At 49.1% G+C, this 22,333-nt stretch overlaps 1 protein-coding gene across 3 annotated transcripts in view; it reads left to right on the top strand.

Annotated features, from left to right (window-relative positions):
* Nucleotides 1-22,333, top strand: part of ESRRB (estrogen related receptor beta) — a 243,819-nt gene that overhangs the window by 107,306 nt on the left and 114,180 nt on the right. The window lies entirely within an intron of this gene.

The following is a 22,333-nucleotide window of genomic DNA, read 5'->3' as shown; positions in this document are numbered from 1 at the left end:
CTAAAATGATAGAATAGCTGCAGATCCTGCTTGAAAGATGAAGGAAACCTGCTACATGGATAACTGTCACACCTGGTAGGGAACTGCTATATGGCCTAAGGGGGAAGTTAACAGCCCCGCTGAGACCCTAGAACCTGGCCTTTCTCAGTACCTCCAAGGCCAGACCCTGAAATGACTCCACCAGCCAGGACAAAACACTGGGTCTCCTGGGTTCTAAACCAGGAGGCGGAGAGGATAGGAGCTTTGTGTCTGCCGGAGGGACTCCTCTGGGGCCAGGCCAGGGCGCTAGGTGCTCGGTGAGCTGGCAGGGAAAGCCGGCCACCAGGCCAGCCCTTCCCATGTCCCAGCAGCCGGCTCTGCTGCCTCTGGGGCCTGGGGTCCACATGGCCAGGCCCTGGGGGCGTCTTCCCGGCCCCTCCTACAGGCTGTCCCCGACCAGGCTGAGCCGGGCCCTGCACAGTCTGAGGAATGTGCCCGGGATCAACCGGGATTCCGTAATTGGACCGTTGTTCTTTCATTTTGCCACGTCGTAGCATGCGGATTACAGACACCACACGCTATAGATTTCCTGTCAGACCTCATGAATCAGGCCCCACTGTCTTATTTACCACTGGCCAGCGGCTATGAATATCATCGCCCTCAACACTCGCTCACAGGCCCGTGCTAGTGCACCACTGCCCACAGAGCCGGCCTGTTCTGGGTCTCCAGCCACCTCGACTGGGGAGGTAGCAGGAGGGAGCCTTTCCCCTTCTGCCTCCCTGCCCCTGCCCCGTTCCCCTTGGAACAAGCTAGAGGCCTGGTCGCCCAGGCAGCAGCCTTGCTCTGGAAGGAGATGGTTTCGTTCAGACTTTATTTTTTCTCATCCAACTTGGGCTTATTGTCTGTGGACTTAGGGACAGGTCCAGCCTCTAGACTAGCCTGCAGTCAGTCTATGCCCGTCCATGCAGGCAGTGAGAGAAGATGAATATTGTGCCCAGGCCCTGGGGCCAGAGAGATGGGGCTTAAATCCCAGTGAGGTCCCTCACCACTTATGCAACCCTGCCCTGGTTACATGTTCCCTGAGTCCTAGTTTCCTCATCTGTAAAATGAAGTAATAATAGCACTCATTCATGAATGTGTGTGTGTGTGTGTGTGTGTGTGTGTGTGTGTGTGTGTGTGTGAGAGAGAGAGAGAGAGAGAGAGAGAGAGAGAGAGAGAGAGAGAGGGAGAGAGAGAGAGGAAGAAGGAGAGGAGAGTAGGGTGGGGTAGGGCGAGGGGTAACTAAGAATTCGTGTGAAGCACGTAGCACAGTAGCAGGATAGATGCTATTAGCTATTATTATGGATGCTTAATGCTACTGCAGGCATGTCATAGATCCCGAGCCAGCTCACTAATCTGCCCAGCGGCTCTTCTAGGTGGGCATGGCTCCATTTTGCATATAAAGAACTCAAGCCTCGGAGGGGCTAAGTAATTTGTCCAAAGTTGCATGGCTAAAAAACCAAACAAACAAAAAATTAAGGGCTTCCCTGGTGGCGCAGTGGTTGAGAGTCCGCCTGCCGATGCAGGGTACACGGGTTCGTGCCCCGGTCTGGGAAGATCCCACATGCCGCGGAGCGGCTGGGCCCGTGAGCCATGGCCGCTGAGCCTGCGCGTCCGGAGCCTGTGCTCCGCAACGGGAGAGGCCACAGCAGTGAGAGGCCCGCGTACCGCAAAAAAACCAAAAACAAAGTTGCATAGCTATTAAATGATGGAGCCCGGACTCAAAGCCAGCTCCATCTGGCCCTACGTGCCAGGGTATCTCCGTTAGGCCCACTTTGAAGTCAAGGACTCCAAGAAAACAGTTCAGAAGCAGCCTCTTTGCCCCACTGAGTCACCACCCACTCAATTGCCAAAGCAGCGGCTCCTTCCCTCCCCTCTCCTGCCCATGCAGGGGCTGTTCAGATGGACGCTTCTCCTCCTGTGGAGCTTAAACCCTGATCTTGTTGCTCAAGGCTAGTGGGGGGTCAGGGGTGGAGCTTATTAGATTTTTGCTTTTTTTGTACGGAGTGTCTATACGACTTATAGCATGTGCATCAGACTGTGAGCTTCAGAGATTATGCACTATGTGTGTCTAGTTCACCGATCTCCCTACCCCTGAAAACTCGGCAGGAAGTACCTGGGTGGTCGGATGGATGGATGGATATGTCCCTACTAGCTTCATAAGAAAAGCGTCTGGGTACTTTTTAAACTAAATATGTGCCACATTTCCCATTGGATCTTTCTTGTCCGATATCCTTAATAACAGCCACTTCAAGGTGGCACATACCTGGAAAAATCATCATTAAAATGCAAATTTCTGTGCTTCAATTTATCTTTCTTTCTTTCTGGCTGCATTTGGTCTTGGCCGCTGCGCGTGGGATTGTTCTCTAGTTGCGGCGAGCGGGGGTTACTTTTTGTTGCGGTGCGCGGGCTTCTCATTGCAGCGGCTTCTCTTGTTGCGGAGCACGGGCTCTAGAGCGCAGGCTCAGTAGTTGCGGCACACGGGCTTAGTTGCTCCGCGGCATGTGGAATCTTCCCGGAGCAGGGCTTGAACCTGTGTCCCCTGCACTGGCAGGTGAATTCTTAACCACTGTACCACCAGGGAAGTCCCCTCTGCTTCAATTTAAACAGAGATGCTGGCTCCCGGCAAAGAAAACACCAATGACCTTCTCCGACCCCTCCTCCCTGGCCCGAGTGCAGGGCTGGACTGGCCTCCGGGTAGGGTCTGGCTTGCTGGCCCCCAGAGACTTGCAGGGGGCTGGACTTGGAAGACAACAGGAGTCCTCCCAGCAGAACACTGTTCCATCACATCCCCACAGACTGATTTCTCACTTTTCTCTCCTCGTGTCTTCAACACACAAGTCAGGAAAGGGGACTAAGGCTTCCATTTTTTCTGGGCTTGTCCCCAGTCACCTGTGCTAGACCCCAGAATCATCTTTAGCTAACTTCATTTTTAAAGGCGGTGCGGTTCCTGAGAAAGCAGGTCACTTGGTCTCTCCGAGCCTTGATTTCCTGATCCATAAAATGGGACTAAAAATATCTGTCTCACGGGGACGTTACGGAGCTTGGAGTCCTGATGCTTCCCCAAGTCTAGGATAAAGGATCATATTCCATGTCTTTTGTGTCTTCCCAGGCACATAGAGTGTATTAAATAAATACGGGTGATTGATTACGGAGCTGTTAGTTGCCACCTGGAGCTTCGGGAATTCTAAGCATAGGTGCTTTGGCTGGGGCCTGGATATGACCCCGTCAGTGTGTGTGTTAGGCCCCTTTTGTCTGGGAAGGTAGACACATTCCTTCCTTCCCCCGAGAAGAGAAACTTCCATGGAGTGATAAGGTTGGCCTGGCAGATAATGTTTGAGTGAGATGCATCCTCACCTCAAGGCCTGTTTGGTGAGTCATCTCCAAACAGGCCCCCTCCCCGCTCCCCCGCAAAAGCTTGTTCTGTGCCCAGAGGAAACGCTTCATCCTCAAATGTAATTGTGTCTGAGGAGGTGTCCTCCGCGACCAGGCAGGTCACGGAGCCCACAAGTGAGTCAGCCCATCCGGGCGGAGTTAATTAAAGCGGGGAGGGCTGGCGGGGGCCGCCAGAGGGGTCTGCTGTGGCAGGAGATGACTCCCAGCAGGCATGGGGCCCAGTGCAGCTGGGCTTTTGGCTGTGGTCTGCTGGGCTCCAAAGGGTGCAAGGGGGCCATGGTCACAATGGGGGTGATCCAAGTCTAGGCGGGGAGATGAATCCAGGGGGCGATGGAGGCCTCCTTGGCTCTCCAAACTAGCTCAACAGTTTGGCTTAATATTGGGTGTTTCCACTGTCCTTTGGATTCTGTACACAATATTCACAAATAATCAAGAATTCCCTGTGCGTTCTCTGTGCCCAGAGAGATGGACTGGTCTGGCGGGGAGTGGGTAATTCTCTTCAACTGCTATTCACCCACGGAGGTGTGGCCTCCTGACAGATGCCCAAGATGTCCAGGGCCTAGAATGGTACCCGCACATTGTAGACACTTACTTGACAGCTTTGAATGAATGAATGAGGTTTAGGCTCTCCAGTTGGGGTTTATCTTGGCTGCCAATAGCTGGGTAGGTTGTAAGAGAGGAATGAAAGAAATGAGTTGTTAAGAGGCAAAGAGAGAGATGCATCCTCTAGAATGTAAATTCCACAAAGGCAGGATGTTTTCTCTGTTTTCTCACCACTGGGTCCCTTAGCACCTAGAACAATACCTGGTTCAGAGTAGAACTCCTTAAAGGTTTGTTAAGTGATGAGTGAACAGAGAAGGAAGGAAGGGAGGGAGGGAGGAAAGAAGGGAAGGAGGGAGGGAGGGAGGGACGGAGGGAAGGAGGGAGGGAGGGGGGGGAAATCCATGCAACAGGGTAGGCCTAATGAGAAGTGGCAAGCTTGGTGAGAGCAGTACCATTCTTCCTCTATACCATCCTTCCATCCTCACCCCATTCCTCGGGCACCTGTTCATGGGGAAGACAAGTGTTCTCTTAGCAAATGATGTGGCGGTTTCTTATCTGCCTCCTTACCCTTGCTGCCACCCACCAACCTGCTCTGATTTCTGAAATATCCACCCCAGGGGAGGTTCCAGCCAAGAGCTGTCCCCAGTCCCAGGCGGGACACGTAAATGGAATCTCTGCCCCTTTCCTTCCCACGTAAGCTGGGCGGGACAATTCGGAAGGACCCTCTACTCCTCCCTCAAGCATGTCCTCCCTCAAGCCAGCTGGGGCTGCGGGCAGGGCGGGCCACGCGCCCAGCTTCCGTTGACTGAGGAAGGCATTGTTCTAGACCAGCCCCGCCCTGCGAAGTTAACTGTCTCCTGGAGCTGCATCTGAAAACCTGTCTGCCCAGAAGGGTTTCGCTGAGCTGCAGGGCTGCAGGGAGATTCAGAGCGAGCGCTGCCGGGGCCCCAGCCTCCCAGGATAGCAGAAGCCGCTAGGCCCATGTGTATCGGCAGCTTCACAGTGGGGGACTGGGTGGGGGACGGGGTCCCTCGTAGTTTTCAGATCTGGCACTTCATGTGTTTCCAAACCAGAATATTCTAAGCCAAGAGAGTCAATATTCTGCCTCCCCAAACCTGGAGCTCTCAGGTGAACCAGGCACAATGACGGCCGTCTGAAGGCACTTTGTAGGGCGGCTGCTGAGTGAGAGGGTCTGGGCCACGTGTGACTCCCCATGAGGCTCGGGCCCTCTGTCTGCCACTGTCGTGGGCCACCTGGACGCAGCTGGATGGACTGGCATGATGCCGCCTCTCCCTCTGCCCCTCCCCTCTCCAGGAGTCGACGAGCGGTACAGCAGTAACTCGGGGCTTTGGCGATGCTGAGTGAGGCTGGCAGAGCTGGGGCTGGCAGATGAGGTGCGAGCTCCCAGGCACACCTGCCTGCTATCTGCCCTGCTCTCTGCCAACTGGAGGCACCTTTGCCATCCTGGTGGGAGCCGTGGGCTAGTTCAGACAGGTAGAGGACAGCAACGCTGAGACCACAGGCTTGGGATTGATGCCATCGTGGCCAGTGAGCTCTATACCAGGAATACCCTGACCCTGATGGTTGTGAGGGTGGAGTGAGGCAAACAGTGGGTGGATAAGCCAGGTTTAACCCCATTAATGAAAAAAAAAAAAAGAGTTAATACTATTATAGTAGTTCCCTAGGGCAGTAACAACGTACCACACACTGGGTGGCTTCAAACAGCAGAAGTTTATTGTCTCACAGTTCTGGAAGCTAGAAGTCTGAAATCAAGGTCTCAGCAGGGCCATGCTCTCTCTGAACCCTAGAGGGGAGAATCTTCCTTGCCTCTTCCTAGCTTCTGGCGATGGCCTGCAATCCTTGGAGTTCCCTGGTTTATAGCTGTAGCGCTTCAGCCTGTGCCCCCCCTGTCACATGGCATTGCCCCCTCATGTGTGTGAATGTGTGTGTCTGACTGTCTCCTCTCTCCTTATAGGGACACGAGTCATATTGGATGAGGGCCCATCCTACTCCACTATGACCTCATCTTAAGTTGATTACATCTGCAAAGGCCATATTTCCAAATGAGGTCACATTCACGATACTGGGGGTTAGACTTTCATATATCATTTTTGGGGACACCATTCTACCCATAATAACCATCCATGCCCTTCCTTCCAGGTGAAGGTCAGGAATATTATCTCATATATGGCACCCTATGCAAAAAGCTTGATTTCCTTGCTGTTCAGTCCACATGGCCTCTTCTCATAAGGCATCTAGAAACAAGAACTAAGTTAATGTCACTGGGGACTCCTATAGCTGATGAGGAATGTCAGCTCCAAGAAAGAAAGACTCTATGTCCTGTTGACTATTGAGTCCCCAGCACTTAAACAGTGCCTGGCACAAAGTAGGTGCTCAATAAATGTTTTCTGAATGAATGAATGAATATGGTGGTGGGAAATCCAGAGGCTGTCAGGTTTTAACTGTGTGACCCCACGAAAGTCACTTACCTCCCTGAGTCACATGTAAAATGGAAATAAGAATGAGGACACACAATTCACACATTATTGGGAGTATTGTATGGAACCGATGTAAAGGCATTAATTTGGTTCCTGGCACGTAGTAAGTGTTCAATAAATGCTAATTAAAGCAGAATCTGTTGGAGGCCATGGTGTGGTCTTTGAGTTTTACAGCTGGAGTGATGCCAACCTGCTGAGTGGAAATGTAGCTACACACTTCTTTTCCACAGGGAAGGGTTGAGCTGCTTTAACCAGTGCCCTGCTAGTGAGAAAGTGATTAACCCTCAGGTGGAAGGAGGAGAATGGATTGCTAGGGAGATAATGTGATCGAGTGACCCATTAGGGCACAGGCTCTGTCTGTGGCTGCCCCTGGAGGTTCAAATCCCAGCTTTGGCCTTTGCCAGCTGTGCTGAGACTCAGTCTCTCCAACTCCAATGTGGGGAGGTAATAGCATCTATCTCCTGGGGTTCTAGTGAGGATTGAATTGCAGTGACTGTGGCACACAGTGAGAAGTATGTACAGTTAGTATTATTAGTATCACTTTTGTAAGTACTCTGCCCTGATTGCTCGCGGCTAGATCCTTGGAAAACCTGACCCTCGAGTTCCGGGCTGACTTCTGGGGACACGGGCTGTCTTTCTGCTTTTCCTCACCCAAAGCGCGCGCACGGCATGCACCTGCCCACCCGCGCCAGCGCCCACTCGCGCCTGACATCTCCGCGCACTGTGAGATCCAGTGCGCCCTCTGGTGGCGCTCGGCGGCCGCGCTGAGAGTCATCTGTGGGCACGTTCAGGGCTCTGACGCTTCCTGTTCTCTGAGATGCCCTTGACCATGGCTTTCGGCCCAGCGGGGGGTCTGTAGGAAAAGCTATGTCTCTCTGCGGCCGCTTTCGCGCACTTGCAGCTGTTCTGGAGGGTCCAGGAGCCGAACCGACCTGGAGAGCGCGGAGGGGGCGGACAGAGGGCACCCTCCTCATCCAGAGAGCAGAGCTGAGGGGCTCTTTCACACTCCCCCATCGCACTACTTTTTTCCTTAGTATGATGTTGAAACTGACTGGACAGCTAAAAGGGCCTGATATCTATAAATTTGCCCCTTTGGGGGTTCACCCCATATATCTTGGAATATCCAGCCATCTCCAGCCCCTAAGACTAGGGGATTAGAGTTCCTGCCCTGTCTGTTATGTGGACCTATTTTGGCATCCCAGCCTCAGGATTTCATTGTCATCATCTCTAACGTTATTTGGCACTAAGCCCATGCCAGGTGGGGTTCTAAGTGCTTTATGTGCATAACTCCTTTTTTTTTTTTTTTGCGGTACGCAGGCCTCTCACTGCTGTGGCCTCTCCCGTTGCGGAGCACAGGCTCCGGACGCGCAGGCTCAGCGGCCATGGCTCACGGGCCCAGCCGCTCCGCGGCATGTGAGATCTTCCCGGACCGGGGCACGAACCCGTGTCCCCCGCATCGGCAGGCGGACTCCCAACCACTGCGCCACCAGGGAAGCCCATATGTACATAACTCCTTTTATCCTGCAAAGAGTCGGACCTAGAGGGACAGTAGCACCTAGGAGGAAACAGGCTCAGAGAGGTTAGTGATTTGTGGAAGATCAAACAGAACAAGGATTTGGATCCTGACAGTCTGGCTCCAAGCTGATGTCACCACCAACCGGTCCTACTGACCCCCTGATGAATTCTGTGTTGTGGTGCTGCACCCCTACCCTTGTATATGTACGCCCCGACCCCTCTATCTAGAATTCCCCTCCTCATCTCCAGGATGCCCACTTGGCAAACTCTCCTGTGAGTTCTTCCCTGCCTCTCTGTGGGTCCCCTGGACCCCCACTCCCAGCCCCATCTCTCCATATGCCTGTCACCTGTGTTACTTGTTTGCCTCTGCTACTGGGCTCTGGAGTTGCTGACAGCTGGGACTATTTGCCGTTTGTCTTTGCTCTGTCAGCGCCAGGCACACGGCAGGTGCTCATTAGATGAAGCGAGGCTCAACGAGCAGCTGCCTTCTTCCAGGGACACATCTCACCATTGCCTCTGAAGTGGGGAGGAAAGGTACATTAGTCCCATTTCAGAGATGGAAATGCTGAGAGGGTAAGGGACTCAGCCAACTGCACAGAGTGAAGCAAACAGGAGATGTTCTTACATAGTCCCTTGTTCTGTGCTCAACTTCTCAGGCCAGAGACGAGTGAGAGACAAGGAAAAGGTGAGGGCCTGATGGAGAGTGGAGGTGTTCGTGTGGGGAGGTCCTGGGCTTTATCTGCCTAGGCCAGGGAGGAGAGACTTTAAAATTAGCACTTGTCTTATTCTCCAGGGTCTCCCCTTGAAAGATCTTATCCTTTGGGTCCATCCTCCTCCCTGGCATGTCTCCTTTCCATGTAGACTTCTGTGCAGGCTGAAGCAGGTACCATGTGACCAAGGCAGTGGGGACCCAAGTAGAGGCTGGAGGAGTTGAGAACCCAGGGCAGCTGGGGGCTGGGATGCTGGGCCCTGGCATGTCTCACTCACTCACTCCCTGTTTAATGACTGCAGTGCTTGCCTCACTCTCCTTTCCCCGCGTCCAAGCCTCACCATGTCTCTCTTGGCCACATTACTGTTTGTCTCCTCTGCTCCACTCCCATCGCACTCCAGTGAGCCATGTCACTGAGCACTGAGCTTGTGTCCGTGTGGATCACGTCAGGGATTTCTGGGCTAGTCTTGTTTCTCCTGTGCCAGTGGATGCTTCTTAAAGAGAAGAACCAGGTCTTCTGTCCTCTTTGCCTCCCTTCAGTGGCCAGCACAATGCTGAGCACTAGTAGATGCTTAAGAGAAAGCAAGTTGCTTAACTTATCTGAGCCTCAGTTTCCTCCTCTGTAAAATGGGGATAATATATCCATATGTGTGAGACTGAGTATGTCAGCGTACCTAGTACAGGGCCCAGCACACAGGAGGCAAACATTCAATGTCAGTTTCCCATCTTCCCTGTCAAATCAGGCTGGATCAGCCCCCGGCTTCCTGCTCTGACTGGGGGTGAGTAGCACCTTCCACCTTGGGCCCTGGTGGCTGGTGTTCAGAGGTTCAAATGCCTTCTCCTTTGTAGTCTTCTTTGCAACCTTGGGGACTAGAAGGGAAGGGCCGGGGACTCCCTGGCCCCAGCAAAGTGGAGGTTGGGTCTCGGTTGTCACCCCAGCATCCAGCTGGAGCACTGCGGAGCTCAAGGTGGAAGTTGCCAGTGTGACTGTCATTGAGTTGACCTGCTTCAGAGCCCCATCCCGCCTCCACCAGAAATGGCCTAATGAATGAATGGGTGGGGGGAGATGGGGATGGGCTTGGATTTCTCGCTGGGTTCGTGAGTGATGGCGCGAAGGGCATGACAGACACGTCTTACCCTTCTCCACTGGCTGTGTCTTTAAGCCAAAGCATAGGCTCCCATGGTGTGGACAGGTTTATTGGATGTGTCTGAGTGTTTCCTCATATTAACTCATTTCATCCTCACCATAACCCTGTGAGCTGGGTACTATATTTCTCACATGTTACAGATAAGGAAACTAAGAGAATCTACCTCTGGAAACCGTGCTCTCTACCACTGTTGTACTGTCTCCGGGTTGACAGAATGAACATTTTAATTTAAACCCCGCAGCCTGATTTCTTCTAGTGCCAGCCCACCTTTTTGGCTCATGGCCTGGTACCAGGGCCTGCCAGTGTCTCATGGCCCCAGGTGAGTGCTCTCTGCTCAGACCTCCCAGCTCTAAGCTCCCTTGAGACTCATCCTACCCTCCTGGCACTGCCCAGCTCTCAAGGGGAAGAGGAGAGTCCCCAGGGGATGAGAATAGCAGCTCATGAATATGTAACACTCCTGTCCCGCCCCATCCCCCCCCCCCCCCCCCCCCCCCGCCGCCCCCGCACAGCCCTGCGATCGCTCTAGGTGGCTGGACACTCTCTGTGGGTTTAACTTGGCCTTATTCTTTTGTCCAACTTTATGCTGCCTCACTGTACCGCCTCCACCATGATTTCTGTCTCTCCTGAGGAGAGGAAAGGGCTTTTTTTGGACCTCTGATGGCCACTAAAAGCTTCCTGTGGGGATCCCCAGGGAAGGCTTCCGCTATCCTTGAAACCCCCCTCCTCCCCACATGCACCCCGGGGGGAGGGTTGTCCGGGCTCCTGCCTGGTGTCGCTGCCCAGCTGCAGAGCCTCTAATGGGGCCGGGGGGGGGGGGGGGGGGGGGGGGGGGCACAGCGGACGGTAATTTACTAGCACTCACCACTCCTCTCCAAGGTTACCAAAAGTATTCTTCTGAGTTCACAGGAGGATGGGAGAGAAGGATCTCTATCCAGAAATGTAAGATTCTGGGAGGAGCTCAGAAATGTGCAAAAGTATTACCCAAAATGAAATGGAGTTTGTATTTAAAAAACAGTACAAATAATAAAGAGCCCTAGTAAAACATTCAGGGCCTTTGACTCAGTAATTTCACTTCTGAGAGCTGATTCTAAGGAAATCATTCAGAGAAGAAGGAAACATGAGGCCTAAAGGGGTTCATTACAGAAGTGAAAAATTAGAAACAACCTAAATATGGGAGAATGGTGAAATAAATGGAGACTTTGATGTGATGGTATCATGTGAGATCCTTTTAAATGATGCTTATGAAGAATATGTAACAACTGGGAACATGTGTACAATACATTGTAACTACATAAAATACAAAACTACATAAAATGTATGTGCAGAAGGGAATGAGCAAAACTGTAATAATTTCGGTGTAAGTGAAGTGATTAGGGTGGTAACTTCCTTTAAAATAATTTTCCTTGCTGGAAATACTCCTACAATTAAAAAGAAAAAGAAAGAAATGAACGACGCAGGGGTAGTGATTGGAAGGGGGACATCTGGGGTGCCGGCAGCGTTCGATGTCTCGATCTAGGTGCTGGGTACATAGACGTGTTCATTTTATGAACATTTTGTAAACTGTACACTTGGGATATGTGAACATTTCTGTATGTGTGTCACTTCAATGAAAAGTTGAAAATAAAAGAAAAAAATGAGATTTTAAAAACAGAAATGGTGACTACCTCATGTTTTATTGGATACACTCTGAACTGTAGCCTACACTGTTAGTAAGGGTTTTCTTTTTTCCCTAAAAGGCCCTCTTATTAAAAATTAGTAATGACTGTTTTAAAACAATTTTTTTATTTTGGAATATAGTTGATTAACAACGTGTTAGTTTCTTTTTACAGCAAAGTGATTCATTTACACACATATCTATTCTTTTTCAAATTATTTTCCTATTTAGGTTATTACAGAGTGTTCAGCAGAGTTCCCTGTACTATATACAGTAGGTCTTTGCTAGTTACCTATTTTAAATATAACAGTGTGTACATGTCAATCCCAAACTCCCAGTCTTGTCCTCTCCCCCATACTTCCCCCCAACCCCCGGTAACCATAAATTTGTTCTGTAAGTCTTTCTGTTTTGTAAATAAGTTCATTTGTATCATTTGTTTTAGATTCTGCATATAAGTGATATCATATGATATTTGTCTTTCTCTGTCTAACTTACTTCACTTAGTATGGTAATCTCCAGGTCCATTCCATCCATGTTGCTGCAAATGGCATTATTTCCTTCTTTTTAATGGCTGAAGAATATTCCATTTTATATATATATATATATATATATATATATATATATATATATATATATATATATATCACATCTTCTTTATCCATTCATCTGTTGACGGACATTTACGTTGCTTCCATGTCTTGGCTATTGTAAACAGTACTGCAATGAACATTGGGGTGGATGTATCCTTTTGAACCATGTTTTTCTCTGGATATATGCCCAGGAGTGGGATTGCCAGATCATGTGGTAGCACTCTTTTTAGTTTATTAAGGAATGACTGTTTTTAAAAGTCCTTTTCTCTGGGATTGTTTGAAGCTGGGTAGCAAGAAGATAGGCTTAACAACCTACATGCCCATCGACAGACGAATGGATAAAGAAGATGTGGTACATATATACAATGGAATATTACTCAGCCATAAAATGGAACAAAATTGGGTCATTTGTTGAGACGTGGATGGATCTAGAGACTGTCATACAGAGTGAGGTAAGTCAGAAATAGAGAAACAAATATCGTGTATTAACGCATGTATGTGGAAACTAGAAAAATGGTACAGGTGAACCGGTTTGCAGAGCAGAAGTTGAGACACAGATGTAGAGAACAAACGTGTGGACACCAAGGGGGGAAAGCCACGGGGGGGTGGGGGTGGTGGTGTGATGAATTGGGCGATTGGGATTGACATGTATACACTGATGTGTATAAAATTGATGACTAATAAGAACCTATGTATAAAAAAATAAATAAAATAAAATTCAAAACAACAACAAAAAAGAAGCTGGGCTTAAGAACTTATAGTGCCTAATCTCTGTGAAACCTCAGTTTCGTGGTTTCCAAACCAGAGCATGCATCGGAACCTTCTGGATGGCTTGACTGCTTGTTAAAGCATAGATTGTTAGGTCCACCTAGGTCTGGGGTGGGGTCTGAGAATTTGCATTTCTAACAAGTTCCCAGGTTATGCTGCTGGTTTGTGGAACCCACTTTGAGAATCACTGCCCTAAAATAACCATCTGGAATCCCAAGCTTAGTAGTAGGGGAGGGCTAAGACATAGTCTTTTTTTTTTAATTTTATTAAATTTTATTTTTTTTATACAGCAGGTTCTTATTAGTTATCTATTTGATACATATCAGTGTATACATGTCAAACCCAATCTCCCAATTCATCCCACCACCACCACCGCCTCCACTTTCCCCCTTGGTGTCCGTACATTTGTTCTCTACATCTGTGTCTCTATTTCTGTCTTGCAAACCGGTTCATCTGTACCATTTTTCTAGATTCCACATATATGCGTTAATATACGATAGTTTTCTCTTTCTGACTTACTTCACTCTGCATGACAGTCTCTTCATCCATCCACATCTCTACAAATGACCCTACTTCATTCCTTTTCATGGCTGAATAATATTCCATTGTATATATGTACCACATCTTCTTTATCCCTTCATCTGTGGATGGGCATTTAGGTTGATTCCATGACCTGACTATTGTAAATAGTGCTGTAGTGAACATTGGGGTGCCTGTGTCTTTTTGAATTATGGTTTTCTCTGGGTATGTGCCCAGTAGTGGGATTGCTGGGTCATCTGGTAATTCTATTTTTAGTTTTTTAAGGGACCTCCATACTGTTCTCCATAGTGGCTGTATCAATTTACATTCCCACCAACAGTGCAAGACGGTTCGCTTTTCTCCACACCCTCTCCAGCAATTGTTGTTTGTAGATTTTCTGATGATGCCCATTCTAACCGGTGTGAGGTGATACCTCATTGTAGTTTTGACTTGGATTTCTCTAATAATTAGTGATGTTGAGCAGCTTTTCACGTGCCTCTTGGCCATCTGTATGTCTTCTTTGGAGAAATGTCTATTTAGGTCTTCTGCCCATTTTTTAATTGGGTTGTTTGTTTTTTTAATATTGAGCTACATGAGCTGTTTATATATTTTGGAGATTAATCCTTTGTCCATTGATTCGTTCGCAAATATTTTCTCCCATTCTGAGGGCTGTAAGACATAGGCTTGAATGTCAAGACATAGTCTTCCTTCTGCAAAACCAAAGCTAGTGTTAGGTCTTGATGATCATGATTCTACCACCCCGAAAGATGTCAGTGCCTCTGGTCATCGGTGCTTTGCTCTGTGCGGAAGGAATTGATTTTGATGGGCCTTACAGATGCTTTCCAAAAATTCTAGCCAAGGCTGGTATTGGTGTGAAAGGGACATAGAGTCAAAATCATTCAAGAATGGGGAACAGGGCTTCCCTGGTGGCGCAGTGGTTGAGAGTCCGCCTGCCGATGCAGGGGACACGGGTTCGTGCCCCGGTCCAGGACGATCCCACATGCCGCGGAGCCGCTGGGCCTGTGAGCCATGGCCGCTGAGCCTGCGCGTCCGGAGCCTGTGCTCCGCAACGGGAGAGGCCGCAACAGTGAGAGGCCCGCGTACCACACACACACAAAAAAAGAATGGGGAACATACAAATTAGAATGCCTGGCATTGTATCTTTAAACTCAAATGAGTGCCTTTTTAGGGGGTGAAAAAACAGTCAACATTTTTTACTGTTATTTTTACTGTTACATTTTTTACTGAGCAATTACCCTAGGCCAGGCACTATGCCGAGAGCTTTATGTTCTGTGTCTCAGTGCATTCTCAGAACCACCCTCCGAGGTCAGTACAATCATTGCCCCCATGGGCAGCCCAAAACTGTGGTGTATACATAGATGTGTGGATGGAAGACCAGGTGCAGAGCGTGTGGCCATGCGCGGGGAGAGCCGGTGGGCACCCAGTCACTCCCCCTTGGAACCACCTGCAGCGGTGGCCAGGGAGGAGGGATGCCCTGCGGCCTGCACGGGCAGATCAGGGAAAGGATGGGTTTCGTAGGAAGGGGTGGTGGAAGAGGTAGGCTGTGGGGAAGGCTGGCCTGAGAAGGCGGGGAGGAGGAGGATACATTGTGCAGGGAAAGATCCAGGAAGCAAGGCACCATGGGCTGGATTTGCTGGGATTTGGGGATGAAAGAAATGCAAATCAGAGAAGCAGAAGCCCCAAAGGCTCACTTATCTGCAGATCCTGCCCTCAGAGGTGGCTGGATCTACCAGGGCTACCAGGACTCCACCTCTCCTTAATTTCTGACTTTTCTACAAGGGACATAATAGAAAAAGAAAAAAGGAGTGGCTAAGGTCAGGTGGCCAGGGATCTAGTTTTAGTGGCCTGAAGGTGCTGCTGAAGTGCTTTGAGGCATCCTGGTGGGGAGCCCTTCCAGAAGCTGCTCTTCCCCCCTCCCCTGGGTGAGCGTGGCGGGCTGAGTGTGCCCTGCTGGCACCCCTGTCGCACTGTCGTGTTGCTCTGCTCTGGATGCAACCTGGTGTGTGAGGGGGGCGGGCCCGCCCTGTGCAGCCACTCCCGATGCTTGCGTGACTCTGTAGGGCTCTTGTTGGTACCCAGATTTTCCCCCGTAGGTGCTTGTTCTTCACGCCTGCTCCCTGCTGCCTCCCCATGGACCCAAGACATCTGGGTCTCTGCAGCAGACCCTGGCCTTCTCACTTGCAGGCATAGGGAGGGGGCTGAAGGTCTCCCTTTCTCTCTCTCTCCTTTTTTAAAAAATAAATTTATTTATTTAGTTAGTTTTGCCTGCGTTGGGTCTTCGTCGCTGCATGCGAGCTTTCTCTAGTTGCGGCGAGCAGGGGCTACTCTGGGTTGTGGCGCGCGGGCTTCTCATTGCGGTGGCTTCTCTTGTTGCGGAGCATGGGCTCTAGGTGCGTGGGCTTCAGTAGTTGTGGTTCGTGGGCTCTAGAGCGCAGGCTCCATAGTTGTGGCGCACGGGCTTAGTTCTCCGCGGCATGTGATCTCCTGGGCCAGGGATCGAACCTATGTCCCCTGCATTGGCAGGCGGGTTCTTAACCACTTCACCACTGGGGAAGTCTCTCCCTTTCTCTTTAGTGTACAGCGTTCTATGAGTTGAGGCACCTCACCAAGTCTACTGCTTTGCAGACTGCTTTATCATGAAGCTCTGTCGTGTTGGCTGGCATTTTGTATAACAAGACTTAATAGATGATCAAGACTCACTATTGCTCTGTCTCCCTGGTCTCAGATCTGATAGCACCTGCCTGCCTCTCTGGGTTGTTCTATCCTGAACTGTAAGGACATGCTATTCATCTTTAATATCTGTTCATTCCACAATCCACCCACCCCCACACTGGGAAGGGACCCAGGAGAGTCACCCAGAGGGTGGATTGACTTTATTTATTTCCCCCTCACCAGATGGAAGGTACTGTTCTGCCTCTGATCATGAGCTAACGAGAGCCACGAGACAGTGTCCAGGAGGGGTTTTGAGATGGCAAGGCATCTCTCTCTCTCTCTCTCTCTCTCTCTTTCTCTGTCTGTCTGTCTCTCTCTCTCTCTCACACACACACACACACACACACACACACACACACACACAGCTTCCACCCTACTTGGAGGGGCTGCTACCTGGCCCTCCTGCAGTCTCTCTCACATTATTGGTCATGGTTTCATGAAAGGACACATTTGAGAAGCTATTCCAATGTTTTCATTACACTGAGACCATCCTTCATTGGAGATGGTCCCAACATATCCCAGATGACTTGGCTACCCAGGACCAGATAGGTAGGATCAGGGTCTCACACACTTCTCTGCCTGGGCTGCTATCTGAGGCCATTCAAGGTGGCTGCGTTGAGAGTTACCTTGAGATGGGAGGCTGAGGTGTGAGGGGACCTCAAAGTAGTCAGCTTCTTCTCCGCCACACAGTGAGGTGAAGTGAGTCCAGCCGCGGGAGACTGAATAATCCTTGTCTCTTCTTCTCTAAAGGACCTCCAAAAGGTCCTTTAGAGAAGAAATAGCCAGTATTTGGATTTTTACATATTGATAACTCTTCCTCCAAGATTAAGAGATGGGAGTAATATATACATTTCTGAGGGTTGCCTGGGCAACACCCGATGGTATCAACGGGTGTGTAGGAGGATTTCCAAGCATGGAGTAAGCCTCAGAGGCTACGGGAGTGGCAGTTCCTTTTACCCTTGTTGAAAGACTCAGATCCCTGTGGAATGTTAGGTCAGCATGAAATTCCATGTTTGAATCACAACAAAGACTCAAAGCAGACCCAAGGGTATCTCTAATGGGTAGTCCTAACTGTGTGGCCATGACCCTGATATTGCATGAGAGCCTGCAGCTTACCATGATGGACCAGGCATTCAACACTTAGGTTACGTGGTTGGGAAGCTCATGGTGAGGTGGGCAGAGGGTGGCCAGGCTACGAAGAGCTATGCTCCCATCACAGCTGGGGGCTCTGGAGCAGCGATAGAGCAGAGAGGGAAGCTGTCAACAGGACTCTCAGCGAATAAGTTTAGCCACTGGCTAACCTTAGCTTCAGCGGTCCTCTTCTCCAGAGGGCTGAACGTAATGTGGACAGTGGATGTGTTATGCAGAAGATCACTGTGAGAGTGGAGCCAGTGTCTGTTGAACATAGATTCTGTGCCAGCTACTGTGCAAAGAGCTCTACCCACACTACCATGCAACAAACCAGTTTAAAGACTGAGGAAACACGGACAAGGAGGTTACATGCTGCCCCAGGATCATAGCGCTAATGAAGGGCAGAGGGAGGGTCTGCGCTCAGGTCTGCCAGCCTCCAAAGATAGACCCTTTACTGTGCTTCTTAGCTGCTTTGCCCAGACACAGACGGCAGGAGACTTTTACCTGGAGACTGTCTCCCAACAGCATCCGAGTGTTCCTTGTAATTCACAAAGCATTAGCTGTATCTTGATTCACCCCTTTTGCTCCCACTCAAAAAAAGCACATCCATGCAAGTGAATGAAAGTGATATTATTAAATACCATTTGATAGTACTAAGTACTAAATGAGAAAGAATATTGTGCTTGCAAATTTGGGTACTTTACCAATATTAACATTCCTAGTAACTGACTTCATACCATACCCGATTTGAAATCCACCTGTACATCATGACACTGTTTGAGAATCACCCAGCTGTACTACCCATGATGATGAGTTTGGTCCTCGCTCACATATGCTGCAAGGCCAGCCACCTAAATGGGGCTGGTCTCATCCTGAGTGGCAAAGGACATCGATACAAAAAGCAAGGGTGTTTAGGCAGGTTGCTACCTTTCAACAAAGTCCTCCTCTAACATGGCCCCGGGGTCTCCAAAGGGGCTGCCGTTCTAGGCCTGGGTCTGATTTGTAGTAGTGACACTTCTTATTTTATTTATTTATTTACTGGTTGATTGATTGATTCGATGATGTTTAGAGAACACTGATGTTAGAGATACTGTTTTGATTTTCAGAGCATGCTCCAGTGGGGCTTAGAGGTTCCATAGATATGGTTCATGGACTTCTTGGAGGTGTTGGTGAAGGACCTAGACTGGGAACGACTTACCAAAGAGAACAGCTACTTTTTTGCACTTTATATGACAGAGTTCTATGTACAGTTCCACCTGAAGAAAGGCTTTTGGGGGATCTTTTTAAAAGTTCGAAAGCCACTGCTTTAAAATGATGCTTTGCAATCCCATAGGCAATATCATTCCTGCTTATGGGCGAGTCCCTCTCCTGTGAACCCACTTACCGGCTGGCAGGGAAGAGTTGCCCAGGCACTAAATCTATGTAAAGACCCATCCTCTGGCCTATGCTTTGATAATGGGGCAAGAAGTGAGTCTCCCTTGTGGAGTGGCTGGGCTAGCTAGGATCCAAGGAACAAAAGGAAATGTGCATTGGTGGATGTTGGAAGAAACAGGAAAATAAAACCACCTATTCGGTCTCCTGGTGGCCTTTCAGACTGGAAGGGGAAGGAATATGGGGTAAGGAGCCCTCCTTGTTTTATTAGGGAATTTATTCTACCTCCAGAGGGGGCCTCCTAATTTCTCGGGTGTTTGCAGAAACCATGCGCGTGCATCCAGGCTGTTTCAGAATTGCTGCGCATTTGAACCTGCTCCAACCAAGCAAATTGACCCTAATGGGGAAATTTTCCTTGGCAGTAGATCGTCTTCCTTTTCACCACCCCCTCTGTCTTCTTCCGGCTGCCCTTCGTCTTTTCCAAGTCATAGAAAGTTAAAATTCACCCTTTGGCATCATTCCATAAAGTCAGTTGGTTTCTTCCCCAGTGTTATTCTTTCTCTCATTTTCTCCCTTCAGTGCTGAGCGCACACCTCCTTCTGGTTTGAGAGACCTTCTCTATTATGGATGAACGTGTCTTGCTAGATACATGTACAGTGGAAGTAGGTCTGACCCATATTGACTTCCCAGGGGCTATGTCCCTAAAGTACTTTTGTAAATTGGTTGACTGGACCTAAGCACACATTTTCCCATCCAGCCATTGGCCCTGGGTTCCCAGGCCTGCCCACAGAAGCCTCTTCTCTAGCCATGGGAGGCAGCGCTGGTGTGGACTCTCTCAAGGTGACGTGGTGGAATGGACAGAGAACCCAGGTTTGGGGATGAGCTAGAATTGGGTTCAAATCTCAGATTATCTTCTGCCTTTGAGCCACTTACCCTTAGAGCTACAATTTCCTCCTCAGGAGATAAAATGAGAGTGCTGACACCCACCTCAGATGTCAAGTAGGCTTGATTGCCTTGAGTTAGGGCTAACTAGCAGAACAGTGCTGAGTGCCCAGCACAGAGTGGGCACTGTCACCCTGTCACCCTGTCACCCTGTCACCCCTCTCTACCCCCATCATGGAGTCTGAAGAGTCGTACTAGAGTTGGTATTCTTCAATGAACAATGAAAAAAGAGGAGAAAATGAAAATGCTACAATATTAGTGAGGCACCAAAACAGGGAATCGATCATATCATGAATAAGAAATAGAGTTTCTGTCTCTATTGCTGGTATTAGGTAACAGGCAGAATTATTCAACTGGAGGAAGATGGAGTAGATGGAGACAAGATGAAGACGCTGAGAGGCTGTCTGGACAGTTTCTGGGCTCAGGGATGGTTACTGCTGACCTGTTTGGAGATGAATTCCCTTAAAAATATCCTAGGGGAATGTGGTCAGTTGTCTTTCTCTGTTTCTCAGGACTGCCAGTCCAGCTGGGGGTAGGAAGAGACAGAACAGCTGGGCAAGAGGAGGGATGGTGGACAGACCCTGAATATTTGATGCCTGGACCCACCCTCCTCTATGACAAATTTCTACCTAGTAATAATCATGTAATGATTAATAGTAATCATTATTTTCCTGATTGTTGATTAATTTAAAAATAAACACTTTGAGGGCTTCCCTGGTGGCGCAGTGGTTGAGAGTGGCCTGCCGATGCAGGAAATGCGGGTTCGTGCCCCGGTCCGGGAAGATCCCACGTGCTGCGGAGCGGCTGGGCCCGTGAGCCATGGCCGCTGAGCCTGCACGTCCGGAGCCTGTGCTCCGCAACGGGAGAGGCCACAACAGTGAGAGGCCCGCATACCGCAAAAAATAAAAAAAATAAAAAAATAAATAAACACTTTGAAACCATGAACAAATTTCAATGTTAAAGATATTATTCAAATTCAGTAAAATTTGTCATGTAGGAAGTAATATTTGAGCTTACAAATATCCCATCTCACAGTTCTGCTCTGTTTCACTGTTTTAAATTTTAAATGCAAATAAAAATTTCACATAGAATAACAAGATTGAAGTAAGCTGAGTTCTTTCTCTGTCTCTAGGACACCGTGCTATCATTGTTTACTTTGAACCTACCGTTTGAACACAGGGATATGTTTAGTAAGTACCACAGTGACCAAGACACAAACGGGCCATAAGTGAGCTTGAACAATTCTGCATTTTAAGAATGGAATTTTTTTTTTTTTGAGAGTTATGTTTTATTCGGCAGGAATTTTTAGGACTTCAAGCCTGGGAGGCAGCACCTCAAGTAACGCTGAGAGAACTGCTCCAGGGAGGCCAGGCTGGGCGTCAGGTTATATAGAAGTTTTGCAACAAAAGGGCAGGTCGCCTGACCTTCAAAAGATTATTGTTAATTAAAAAAAAAACAACAGATATCTCAAGTTAAGAAATTTAGCGCTTTTCTATGCATGGGAAGATGCAAGAGTCTGGGCTCACTGAAATCATCCCTTTGATAGGCACCTCAGCTATCTGGGGCCAGTATCCTGTGTTTTCACATCCTGAGTTTCCTCAGGGCTACCCGTAGGGAGTAGATGGCAGGTAAAGTATGAACTCTTGAAACACCCAGGGAGCTAAGGGGAGCTAAGTTTGTGTGTGTTTGGCTGACTTCATAACCTCCAGGTGGAATGTGATTTTTATTAAAGAACAGGTAATAAGAACATGCTAATTTGAAGCTTACGTATATTATTAAAACTCAACAGCAACTACAGCAGTCGTTTAGAACTTAGACCAATGAGAGGTTTTCTTGGGGAGGGGTATTCTATCACTGACATTGTTTCGACTTTCTAGAGCAAGACGAGAAAAAAAAGTAGCCTGACTTAGAGTCAGTTTTATTATTGTTTTTACATCCCTACAGACGATGAACCTCTTCTTGTTCACATCCCATCGGTGGCCTATCGCCACGGCCCTGCCAACGGTAAGGCCCAGGTGTGGCAGGCACTGTTTAGTGCTCACCCACCAGCCATTCCTACTTCCTCCTCTAACAGGAGTCCATCTTGTTTGTCACTGAACGTTAAAAAGTGAGCCTCTCCCCCAGCTTCAGGGAGTAAACATATTTTAAACCAATCATGGCAATCCATTTCTCCTCTGACAGTGATTGCTTTGGGGTCAGTATGTTTCTGGATTCTGGCCAAGAAGATGTGAGGATAAGTCTGCTGGAGTGGGAATGGGGAACTTCTGGGAAAGATTGTCCTCCGGAATCATATCAAATCAAAACAAACAAACACTGAAAAACAAACTAGAGACATAAGAGGTGACATTTCTCCCAGCATAAACACACATATGCATACATCCCCTTCCTGGCTTTGGACACACTGGGTGAGGAAGTGGTGCTTAGGCCACAAGACGCAACCTTCATCCCTGGGGGAACAAGGCGAAGGCGACAGCCAGTATGCTAAGGACGGCCCACCAAAAAGATGAAACCACCTGCCCCTGGAGTCTTTGCCATGTGAGATCATAGACTCCTATCCCTGAAGCCACTGGACTCTCCTGGTGCTTGGAGCCAAAACCAGCACAGAGTTATCGTTGAGTGGGTGTGCGTGTGGGGAAAGACGGTCACCCAAGGAAGTGGCACAGCTCCGTATGGAGAAAAGCAGCGAGAAGGGAGAGCATAGTGTGTACTGGGCCTCCCGTGGTATGGGGGAGAAGGAAAAGAGGGGAGTGGAGAAGAGACATGGGGCCAGGGGCTTCTGATCTTGGCTTCGGATGATA

This window comes from Stenella coeruleoalba (assembly GCF_951394435.1).
Source record: "Stenella coeruleoalba genome assembly, chromosome: 2".
NCBI lineage: Eukaryota > Metazoa > Chordata > Mammalia > Artiodactyla > Delphinidae > Stenella > Stenella coeruleoalba.
Note: the sequence above shows the minus strand (reverse complement) of the source record. Positions and strands in the feature narration are given on the sequence as shown.